Genomic DNA, 12,559 nt, shown 5'->3' with positions numbered 1-12,559 from the left:
CAGTGTAACTGCCATTTTTTGAACTTATATGCCACTATTGAAAAAGGCCATTATGACAGCAAGGTAGAAAAATCGGGAAACAATATTATAAAGTGCGGTGTAGACGATATTACATTTTTCATCTCAAAGTTAAGTAAATCAAGAGCACACATGCCCGATGGGCTAACAAATTACACTCTTAAACAGAAACCAGACGAATCCACAGAATAATTGAAAAGGTGATTCAGACACAAAAGATTCCTGAGACATGGCAAAAGTCTGTAATTATACCAGTATTTAAGAAGGGTAATAGAGAAGACCTTTATAACTATAGGCCTATTGCCTTGTTGGATGCACCAGGAAAATGATTCGTAAGACTAATCATGAGAGATTTCCATCTTTGGTTGAGGGATAAAAATCTGCTGGACCCAAATCAGACAGGATATATCAACGGAATGGGCACCTCAGTAAACCTCATGACTATTACTGCAATCAGAATGTATATGAAAAACACCAAACAATCTGTATATATGGCATATGTGGACTTCAAGGCTGCATTCGACTCAATATCTAGAAACAAATTTATGAGCAAGTTAAAGAATGCAGGTTGTCCTGATTTATTGTTACATTTTATTCATCAGCTACACCAAAATACCATCATTCAAATTAGGCTAACCCAAGAGTGCCATTTAACAGAACCTATTAGTACATATCGAGGCCTGAAGCAGGGCTGCCTCATGGCAGCAACCCTTTTTCATTTTTTTATTTCGGACATGAGAAAAACATTTGAGACTTCTGTTTCTGATGCCCCGTGATTAGGGCTGGCAAAGGTGGTAGCTCTATTCTATTCCGATGATTCGGTTTTAATTTCAAAGACCCCTAAAGGGCTACAAAACATTCTTACTGTTATGGGATAATATGTAAAAAGGAATGACCTTGAAATCAATATACAGAAAACCAAAGTGCTAGCTAGTCATCCCGGAAAAAAAGCAAGGAAACAAAAAACCTACAAATGGCATGTAGACAACAAAGGTTTGGAAATTGTTAATCAATATAAATATCTTGGAGTTAATATAAATAACCATAGTAATGACAAACCATACTATGAAGACATACGAGCTAACCTCAGCACAGCTATATCTCAGGCTAAAATTATCCAAAAGAAGTACAGGAAATTTTCATTTCTGCCATCAGTCACATTTTACCTCCAAAAAACAGTACCGATTATTCTATATGGATCGGATACTAAACCAGTGAGCAAAGAATCTTACTGGACTCAACTCGAAGGCCGTTATTTGAAAACAATGTTAAATCTGCCAAAATCAACTCCAATGGTGATGCTGCAACATGAATTGGGCATTCCTTCACTGTTTGAGATGTATACATGGAAACTGTGCTGCCTATATAAAAAATAAATGGAAAATGGAGTAAGGAAAACAGCCCCGACTGTTCAATCGGAATACATGAAGAACGCAAACTAACCGTTTCCGCAGGATTGGATGAATTTTGCGAGACAATTCTTGCTGGAAGCTAATATAACAGAGGAGTTACTGATTCAAAACCCCCTGCGTGCAAAAACAAAGATCTACCAACAGGACTGGATTGTGACGACGACAAGAGCTAAGACATACAAATCTAGCCATACTTACCTTGTTCTAGAGAAGAAGATGAAAACAATGGAGGGATATTTGCTAAAGTTTCCTTGTCTGATATACAGACAAGCGTTTCTACACTTTCGGCTAAATCTATACAATACTTTACACAGAGATGGACCATACTTGGTAGTCTCATCTCAACCTGATGTTGTTGGTTGCCATTGGTTGAGACCAATCCAGCCATCAGGGACCCACGACCAACTCAGAGTGCAATTGCACCGACAATCCAGCAACTAATCAAGGATTGCCCACACACAGCATCACCACTGCTATTACAGCAGCAGGTAAGCTGAATATTGATATACCTTGTGATGTATCTCCATGGCACCACTAAGCCATTTATAAATTCCTAAATTACTGTACTACACCCCGAGATCCTTACAAGCCTTATCTCACCCACAGATATTACGGACAGAACCACATACGGTGTCAATCCTGATGAAGGCCAACACTCAGACAGGATTCAATCAAGCCCTCCATGGCCGAAACACTCCTGTGTCGATCGCCCGTGACACAACTGCATAAACCCCCTCTTTTTGTATGTTCTGTAGATATTGCTGTGTACACCCTGTGTTAACTAAGCCCTGGACCATTTTCCGTCCCGGGTGCACTTTGTCCAACTGTAGGTCTATCCTACTGTCATATGTGACTGTGCTTCGATGTGGAGTCTTTACCTCAACACCATAGAAGTAGATACCTTGTAGGTCCACTGTTTATAATCACTCCTGTCCATTGTCACTCGCTTTCGTGGTTATCGAAAGTTGTGTGAAGTAATTGAAAATGCATCTTCAAAGAAACCTGTGTTTTTTAAATAAATGTACATGTTCAGAACCATGTAATCAAATAGGTACACAGGATCCTATTTATATGTACCACATCTTACTCCACCAATAGGAACATAGATTATATTATAAAAGAAGGATAAGATGCTAAACTTTCTCTACTTCCACCCCTCCTTCTCCCCCAACGATTAGACACCTCTGACAGATTCTCCGGCACTACAGGTCTTGACAACATAGACTGCGTGCAACATTCCAAATTTCAAAAAACATTTTTGTTTAATACAGAATATTTAAATTAAAACATAAGATACTACCCACACCTAACACAGTGTACAAAACTACCACTAAAACCTACAAAATCTAAAAAGCTAAATTTCAATTAAACCACTTTACAAATGGACACAAACGAAATCACATATCACAGTACATAGAAAAAACCTAAATGTGTCACTAAAACAACATATAATCCCAACATGTTTCTGTTCTTTAAAGCCCCTTTCGGGCGAACATTCTTCAGGGGAACCTTTAAAACATCCACTATTCTTCTCAACACCGTGTTGAATGGGTAGTTTCAGGCAACCAGCCTTAATGTGGTGAATCTTCAACGCACGTCTTTAAATGACAGATAGGCTAATTTTTCTTCATTGAAAAACCAAGATACTTTAAAAGGCGTCTCAATCCGCCGAAAATATCGTCACACCTTCACGCAAGTGAAGCCACCCACAACGTGGGGCAAGGGGAGGAAATCCCTTGTAATGACAACCAAGTCTGCAGATGATTACAAAAGAGGACGCAGAACCAATCTCTAGATTAGGAGAAACAAACTCCTCGCTAATGACTCGCGGGGTTTGAAAGAAGACCGTGCAGCACCATCATGTGTTTTCACCAAGTGCAGCAAAACGCTCACCACTTCCTAGTAAACACTAAGAAAGGACTATGCTTTTCGATTAAATACTGGTGCTGCACGGTCTTCTTTCAAACCCCGCGAGTCATTAGCGAGGAGTTTGTTTCTCCTAATCTAGAGATTGGTTCTGCGTCCTCTTTTGTAATCATCTGCAGACTTGGTTGTCATTACAAGGGATTTCCTCCCCTTGCCCCACGTTGTGGGTGGCTTCACTTGCGTGAAGGTGTGACGATATTTTCGGCGGATTGAGACGCCTTTTGAAGTATCTTGGTTTTTCAATGAAGAAAAATTAGCCTATCTGTCATTTAAAGACGTGCGTTGAAGATTCACCACATTAAGGCTGGTTGCCTGAAACTACCCATTCAACACGGTGTTGAGAAGAATAGTGGATGTTTTAAAGGTTACCCTGAAGAATGTTCGCCCGAAAGGGGCTTTAAAGAATAGAAACATGTTGGGATTATATGTTGTTTTAGTGACACATTTAGGTTTTTTCTATGTACTGTGATATGTGATTTCGTCTGTGTCCATTTGTAAAGTGGTTTAATTGAAATTTAGCTTTTTAGATTTTGTAGGTTTTAGTGGCAGTTTTGTACACTGTGTTAGGTGTGGGTAGTATCTTATGTTTTAATTTAAATATTCTGTATTAAACAAAAATGTTTTTTGAAATTTGGAATGTTGCACGCAGTCTATGTTGTCAAGACCTGTAGTGCCGGAGAATCTGTCAGAGGTGTCTAATCGTTGGGGGAGAAGGAGGGGTGGAAGTAGAGAAAGTTTACCATGTTCAGGACCACACAGCTGCTTGTAGGATCTCTCATCCTGATTGTCTTGATATTTATATGTGCACCCACCTGGGTATATCAGGACCCCGCCAGGCTCCCTAATATTAACAGGATTTAACAGATGACTTGAAACCAATGTGAATCTTTATAGTCACTTTTATTCTTGTTATCAAATGTATTCGGGTTCACCCAACTGTGATGTGGTTAGAAACTGTACAAAAGTTAGTGGTGTGACCCACCAGAGCCTATACTCTCTTTATGAACATGGACCTAATTCCTTCCCTCTTTCACTTAGTAAAGTTAGCCTTGCTGTGCAATTCAAACAGTCATTCACAGTATCTGGGTGTTTGTAGTACTCAGGGAAGTTATTTCTTGGCTTTGTGTGTATCTTGACTGGTGCAGAGGTCTCAAGGGCATCACATTGGTCCTCCTGACTCTGCTACAGGGTAACACCTTCCCAGTACCTTTGATTGTCTGACATCAGACACTACTACAACTGTTAAACCCAAGGGTACTTTCCCCTCCTGTGTGATATTGGGATAATATACTCTCACTACAGGTTGTGCTATTGATCACCTTCCCTAGTCTCCGATTTCCTGCTTGGTTCTATCCCTTATTCTCACGCCTTTCTACTAGCTTAGAAGCAGGTATTTGACCCAGGTGCAAAAGAGCTTTTCTCTCATTCCTCTGGTTGTCTCCTCTCTCCGACATCTCTCTATCCAGTTTCTCCTTTCTGGCTGTTCCTGTCCCACTGCTTCCTTTCCTTGTCCTCTCTATATTCTCTGATGTGCCTCTCCCTTTTTCTGTTGGTGGTTTCACTGCTCCTCCTCTTCCTTTCTTTCCTCTGGTGGCTACTCCTGGGTCCTCTCGCCTTCCTCCCTGTGTGTCTGGCCCTCCATCCTTGCCTTCTCCCACACATCCTCTCCTTCCTCTCTCCTTAGATGTTTTCCCTCCATCTCTCCACCTTTCCCTCTACATATATGTTTCACCTTCTCCTCTCCCCCTCTCAATTTATACATTCCTACTCCACCTCTTCCCTTTCTCTCCTTCACTTTGATTGCTTACTCCTATTGTCTGCACCTTCCATCGCCACTTCTATTACTTCGTCTCCTCCAGCAGTCTCCTAGCTCCCGTGCTCTCCTTCTGGTTGTCCATCCTTTTATCCTCTATTCAGGGTGGCAATGTGGCTGGTGAGTGGCAGACACGTGGCATCGATGCACCAATTAAGAGCCGGATTTTTGTTTGACAGAGACTTGAGAAACTACAGTACCCTCATCTTTTAGTTTAGTTTGGTTTGCAGCTTTGTTTCGTGGATTATGGGATGCAAAGACTGTCCGCAATCTTGGACCAGGCAGCCATTCTGTCATGGCCTACCTGTCAAAAGTGAAATAATATTGTGCCTCCTATTTGCAATAAATATATTAATATTGGCCTACGCCAAGCTACTCGAAAGTCGCTTGTAAAAGAATCTGTGTTGCAAGGTCCTGACCTTAAAACAATGTAAGTCGCCATTTTAGGTCAATCCTCCATTTTAGGATTCGCTTTGTAAAAGTCACCCTGTGAGTTAAAATGGTGGACGATGTAATTCCAGAATACAACATGGCCGTCTTGACCTCTGTACATAGCTAATATGTAACTTGCCTGCAGGCCACTTGTTGAGGTCGTGAACTGAGACCTTGTCCTTCGTTGACCTGTGTGTAAAAGGAGTACTCGTGCAATGAAACTAATTCACAAGCATATGTTGAAACAATGTATTCAAATACTGAACGTAGAACATCTGTTTAACTACATTGTATTAATGCTTGAGAAGGTCTGCATGGAAAATCTAGAATACACAGTTATTGCATAGGCTTGTTGATACATGTATTTAAGGTAAACCAGTTATATGCGGTTGTTCGAGACTTGGCATGAACCCTAGATCGGTGATGTATTAAATGGAATATTAACCCGAAGTGGGGCTGGACATCGTGACCACCAAGTGTATAAAAAGCGAATGCATTCTAATGTACAACGTCTCTCACTAAACACACTGAACAACGCTGGAGTTCGTTGTGTTGTACTGAGGGCCGATAGCTATCTGATTTTGCTCTGTTTTTGTAACTGGATTCAGTATAAAATAAAGTACTTTGTATGTTCCTTTGTAACCCGTGTTCGGTGTATTACCTTTTGAGGTACTCAGCCTCGATATTTTGATTTTGTTTTCACATACCAACTACCATGTGGTGCCAGCCGGGTCTGCTATGGGTGCATTCTCCTGTCCATATGTCACCTGCCTCAAGTGAATAACTTCAAGCTCTCCTATCCTTGTGCAGATCTGGGTCTCAATTCATCTTGCAACCTATATTTGCCCGCCTTCATGCCACTGTTGTGTCATCTAGCCTACATTGATGGTAACATGTGGCTTACGTAACCCTGTGGCAACAGGTTTGCAAATGCCTTCACCAATCTCCGACATAAAGAGGTCTTGTGGTGCTACCGGGCATATGGTACAAAAATCTGTAGATGAAGGATATAGCCATACAATGGATTCGGAGGCAGCCTCGAGTAACAGATGCCGGTCCCCAGGATCCCCAAAACCTGTTACACTCAAGGGCATTTTACTTACCTTTGAAGCAGGGACGTCATTTCAATAAAATGCCTGGGGTAGCGGAAGTGACACCACACGACCCTTGACCTCTGATGACATCACAGGGATTGATGTCATTTGACCCCACCCCAATGTGACATCACAGGAAGCGATGGAGCACAACCTTTTACCGCTTGACAAAACAGGAAGTGGCATCACATAGCATTGTTCCTAAGTACACAATGAAAAATATGGTTACTAGATCACTGTAATGTGATATACATTTCTTACAAGAATGGATCCATATGTATCATTAATATCAGTGTGTACAGGCCCATATTACCAAATTACTGTGAATGCAAGCAGACGTCCAAGGCTAAATGATAATGATGTGTTATTATATAGCACTTACGCTTAAGCGATTTATATAGAACAAATATACATACAATATCACCCAGCCTGTGTTGCTACTCATTTATCAACCAGAGTCCAAAATGGATGCTTATTGTACCCTAAATGCTTTTTGGATGTTTTTGGCTGCATTGTGAATTCAAGGTATTTAAGAAAAGACTAAATCAGTGACACAGCCTTTGACGTGTACGTGAAATAAACCTTTGATGAGTCTTGTGGAACCCCCTGTTTTTTTAAGAGGCTTGAACAAGAAAGCCATCCACTAGAGAAAGAAAGAGGCACATGGCTCTGGCCATATCCCAGGAGCTTCAATTAAAAAAAAACACATTGGGCCTCATTACAAGTTTGCCGGTCCAGGAACTACGGTACCGGTAAGCTTGCCGGTACCGTAGTACCTGTACCGGCAAACTACGAGTTGTACTCGCGGGTGCCTTTCTGCCTGCCAGGTCGGATCTGGCAGGCAGAGCGGCACCCGCGAGCACAGCATGTTGGATGCACCGGCACCATTTTGAATGGTGCCGGTGCATCCGACCTCCCCATTCGCGTTGAACCCTATCGGGCTGAAATGGGAATGGGGAGTAATGGATTCCGGCCCCTGGCAATGAGGACATACTGGGTCCACCAAGGTTGTAATGGCCCTGTATCCCCATTGCCAGAGGCCGGAAAAAAATGCAAGTTCGGCGGCAGCCTGACGATTTTACCGGCAAGGCTACTGCTGAACTTGTAATGAGGCCCATTATTTTTCAGTTTTCTTTTTGCGGTATTAAGGGAGATCGTAGCACGGGAGACCTCTGGGGTCGCAGGTCGACTCCTGGCGACCCCCAAATGACGTCCCTGCTTTGAAGGTGAAGGGGAATGAAACGAAATTAACATTTCTTCCTTGCTTTCCTTCTCTTACTTCAAAGAGCGCATGATTTACCAGCAGAATATATGCTCATGCTGGCATTAAGCACCATGTTAAATCAGGCAGATTCCACAAGAATCCATTGTCTCCTATAAATAAGGCTTTGCAAAAGGCATTTACAGTTTTACAACATGGAGTAAAGGATAAAAGGCAATTTCGAATGATTTTACTCTTATTTTCCACTCCATTTTTTAAATGTGAAAAATTGCTTGCAGGGGCCCAATAGCACGTAAGTGCTAATGTTGGTGGTCCCCTGCATGCATTTTTCACTTTTTACAAAAGGACCCTCTGTGTGTTCTCTCCTGGGATACAACTTGAAGGGCACACAAGTTCAAAGCTATCATATGTTTCTAACTGCCCTACCATACAGCTGGAGTGCATGGTATGGCTTTAAGCACTATGGAATAAAAGAGGCATGGCATGCTGCTAGATGATAAAATAAATGTTAACCAGAGCGTGCGTGAAGGTATAGCTTGAGGGGAGGGAAAGTTAACTAGGTTTCAATCTGTGCTCCATCTTAAATTAATTTCCACAGTTATACTGAATCCTAAATTTCAACCACAATTAGATCAAATGGAACAATATAGATTCAATCTTCTGATTTATTATTCATTTCTTCAGCCTTGAGCAGACACGTGTTTCGAGCATTAGCTCTTCATCAGGGCTCTTTCACTACTCAAATAATGTGAAATCATACAATTCTTTGTTTCCAAATATGTCTCCATTTGCACGTTAAGTTTCTAAAGCATGTTATCAAATGCTTAAACATACTGTGTCTTATCACTCAGTATTCGCAAAAGCCTATAGGCACGAGTTTCCTTTCAATCTTTTAAAGCGAATGATAACACTCTATACAGTACACCGCTCCTGCTATTTCAAACAACGAACTTCCCACGTTCAGCAGATCATTCTTATATCTTGAGGGTTTTACTACTTTGGGAAATAGAGAGCTTGCAGTTTACAGACCTATCAGTGCTATCCTAAGGGCATCATAGATCTTTTGTCAGGACCACTGCTGGATTGTTGTCTCTCAGTTTAAGATCATGGTCCTCGTTCGCATCAGGCAATACTGCCCATTCCGAAGCAGAGGCCTGCTGTATTGTGACATAAATGGTGATTTCCTTTAACAATTCTGTGCTCATTAAAAAAAAACAATAGCCACATAAGCATGAAAAATGTTTGGGTTGAGTCAAGTGCATATATAGTGTTGCATAGCCTTGGCCGACAATGGTTGGTGGTTGGAGTAGATGTACAGAGGTGCAAAAGGTAATTTAGCAAACATATGAATGTTTCCATCAAGGCACTCTAGCGGGGCTAACTGGGCCTTACATCGGAGATGGGACATTTCAGGAAGTGGCAACCAGACGGCACACAACATGAGTTCAAGCAATTTATCAGCTCAAAGAATTCCTGCATTTTCCACATAAGCAACTCACTTCGTCTCACCACTATCTACAGACCTGAAATAGAAAAGTGGGCCATGTGTGCAGACTCCACCAAGTAAGTGGTTAACTCTGCCCTGTACCCCTGAAGTCCAGTGTTGTCCAGTGCACTATCAAGAGGACATGACCAAATACCACCCAAATCGACCTGTAAGATCAGGCCAGGTCTTCCTTAAGGAATAAGTCTGTCATAGAATATTGTTTTGTTATCCTAGCATCTTAATGCTAGAGTCTTATCTCCACTTTCACTACACAAGCGACCACCTGTTTTTCATCTATTAAAATATTGGATTTTCACCCTCACTAATGATTAGCTTAAACCCCAACAGTTCCCCAGCATCTGTCAACCCCGAACCCACACAAATGCAAAGGTTCTCGGCTTTAAACTCCATCAAGATGCCACTCCACCGATACCCTGCGCAGCACTCAACCCCAAACCCACCCATAGCATACCAGACCACACAGCCAACAGCTCGAAAAAATCAAAATCTAAAAGCAAATACTGCTGCACTGCTGTCCCACAACATACACTCCAGCATCAAATGATTAATACATGATTAAGAAAGTGCTGTGCTGAACATATCGCACACGCCCATGTAACACAACAACAATACTGAAACTCCAGTCGGAGAGTTCTCACATTCCATGTCTAACTCAGCCCTCCATCACTGCTTAGACCCTGAAGGGACCTCAGTTGCCCGAACCAAAGTCCCACACCACAGCAGACAAAGTAAAATAACCACTCCCATCGTCATCATAAACCGCAAGCTATCCCACAAACTCTAGGCTTGACTGCAGAAATATGTACCCCGCACTCACACCCACTACCTATTTATTGTGTTGGTTAAATAAATCAACCTCTCACTAATACATTAAACCTTTGCTTAAAATCAAGAAGTCAAAATATAGCAATACAATACATATAATAAACATTCGATTAAAATCAAGGATCAGAAAGTGTCACTATTATCAGTTAAAGATCTATAGCGCATAATAATGTGTTAAAAAAGACAAAAAAAAAATGATACAATATCATAAAGTAGACTAGAATAGTATAAACTATCTTATTGTCCCTTGGTCTCGACAGCATATGTAGGCAGGACTAACTTACGTATATTTAAACATTCTTTGTTCTCCTTTTATTAGTTTTTAGTGCTAAACCTAGGATTGGTAATTGTAAAAAATAGATTAATGCCAAGGTCACTGAAATTCGCCGTCCGCTGAACAGCTCCATCCATAATAATTCAGGGGTCATATGCTTAAAGTCTATAAGAAATGTGCGCAGGTACATTGTCCATAATTTTTGAAGGGCTGGGCAATAAATAAGAATGTGCCTTCGCGTTTCTAGTTCAGAGATTTTTCTACATTGCGACACGCTCTATCTGTTGCTTTTGTCCTTGCTCCTAAATGATTCCTCGTTGGCCATATGTTTAATCTGAATCACAGGAGCATTGTTCGTTCTTGTATGGACGGGTCGTTTAAAAGGTATAATTCAGGTTTGTTCATAGGTTTAAGATTAAAACATCAATTTTTGCAACATTGATATTTTTGCATCAGTTGCCACGTGTTCTGCCAATCATACAACCATAATTTAAGTTTTGCTTATCAGGGTTATTCATTAGTAAAGCACTTCTGATGTCTGCTGCAGTCATGTATTCAATTACTACTCGCACCCAAGGTAAGAATGAGTTATTAAAATCAGGGGTTATTAAGTTGGCTATAGTTGCGGTCAGTGACTCTGTTTTAGATGTTAAGAGACATTTTCAATAGAGTGTTACAGATTACAATTACATTCAGAGACAGCATATCTTATTATCTCCATAGGCACAGAAAATGGCAGCATTAATATTGTTTTCCAAAATAGTCCTTCCAAATTTGTCCAATATTTCATTCCCTTACAGTGTTTAGTCTCGGCTCCATGTGTCACTATTGGGGTTACTTTCTGTTTATCATATATGATAACCGGTTTATAAGTGAATTTGCCAAATTTCCCTTGCATCAGTCTTGCTTGAGAAATCGCTGTTTGAATTTGTGCTCTTAGCTCAATATGATATGGTAGAGCCAACAAATTGTTAACAGTTAATTCCAAATAAGGGTATTTGCTTATTATCTCTAGGGTAGTTTGATGCAGTGTCCATTTAAAGGGATGTTTATTTTTAATCATAGGGCCAATAAATATTTTAGTTTTTTCTAGGTTTATGGTTAGGTGATTAATGATAGCATCATTTTGTAGGGCCTGTAAAATATTTTGTAGCCGTATCAGAGTTTTTGACACCAAGCCAAGGTCATCGGCATAAAGTAGCCATGATAATAAGGTAGAGCCAATCTTAGGGGAATCTGAACAAACGGCTTTCAAGTCCTTGCCAATATCAGCAATAAAGAAATTGGACAGGCTTGTGGCTAAAATACATCCTTGTTTTAGACCTTTAGATGTCTTAATGGATTGAGACAGTTGACCTTCTTGTAGTAAGCGTATTTGAATCGAGGTTTCTGAGTAGAATTGCTTATTTTATATTAGGATATATGCAGAACGTGTGGCTTTCTCCAATTTCTCAAACAGTAGCTATATATATATACTTATATATATATAGTTTGACCCATGTACTGACCTCTATATTTAATCAGGGAGATAGCAAGCAAGTTAATTGAAGTTCCTGACTCAAGGACAAATCCTGTAGGAAAGTGATCTTATATCGGATTTTCTGTTACCCATTTGGTGAAGTCTTTCAATAGGAGCCGGGAAAATATCTTCCGTGAGATGTCTAATAGGGCTGTTGGTCTATAATTTTCGGGAAGTTGATCTCCTTTTTGAAAGAATGGCATGATGATAGATTTGTTCCAGGTAGGTGGTATTTTTCTATTTTGTATAACATTAGAGAATGTACTAAATAAAATGTCTGCCCAGGATTCTAGATGGGTTTTCAGCATGACATTTGTCAGGCCATTTGGGCCAGAGGTACAAGAGGCACTTAATTTGTTTATTTGCAGTACAGTGTTGTCTCTGTCAAATACTAACGTGTCCTTGGTTGCCCAGTGCACAGAAGGTATAGTCCAGGTTTTGTTAGTCGATCCATATAGATCCCCATAGTAAGAAATCCAGTCCACTTCTTGGACCGCATTAATTTGTAAAGGAGTTT

This window comes from Ambystoma mexicanum, chromosome 9 (genome assembly GCF_040938575.1).
Source record: "Ambystoma mexicanum isolate Mex_15411 chromosome 9, UKY_AmexF1_1, whole genome shotgun sequence".
NCBI lineage: Eukaryota > Metazoa > Chordata > Amphibia > Caudata > Ambystomatidae > Ambystoma > Ambystoma mexicanum.
The sequence above is the reverse complement of the archived record's forward strand: the minus strand, read 5'-3'. Positions refer to the sequence as shown.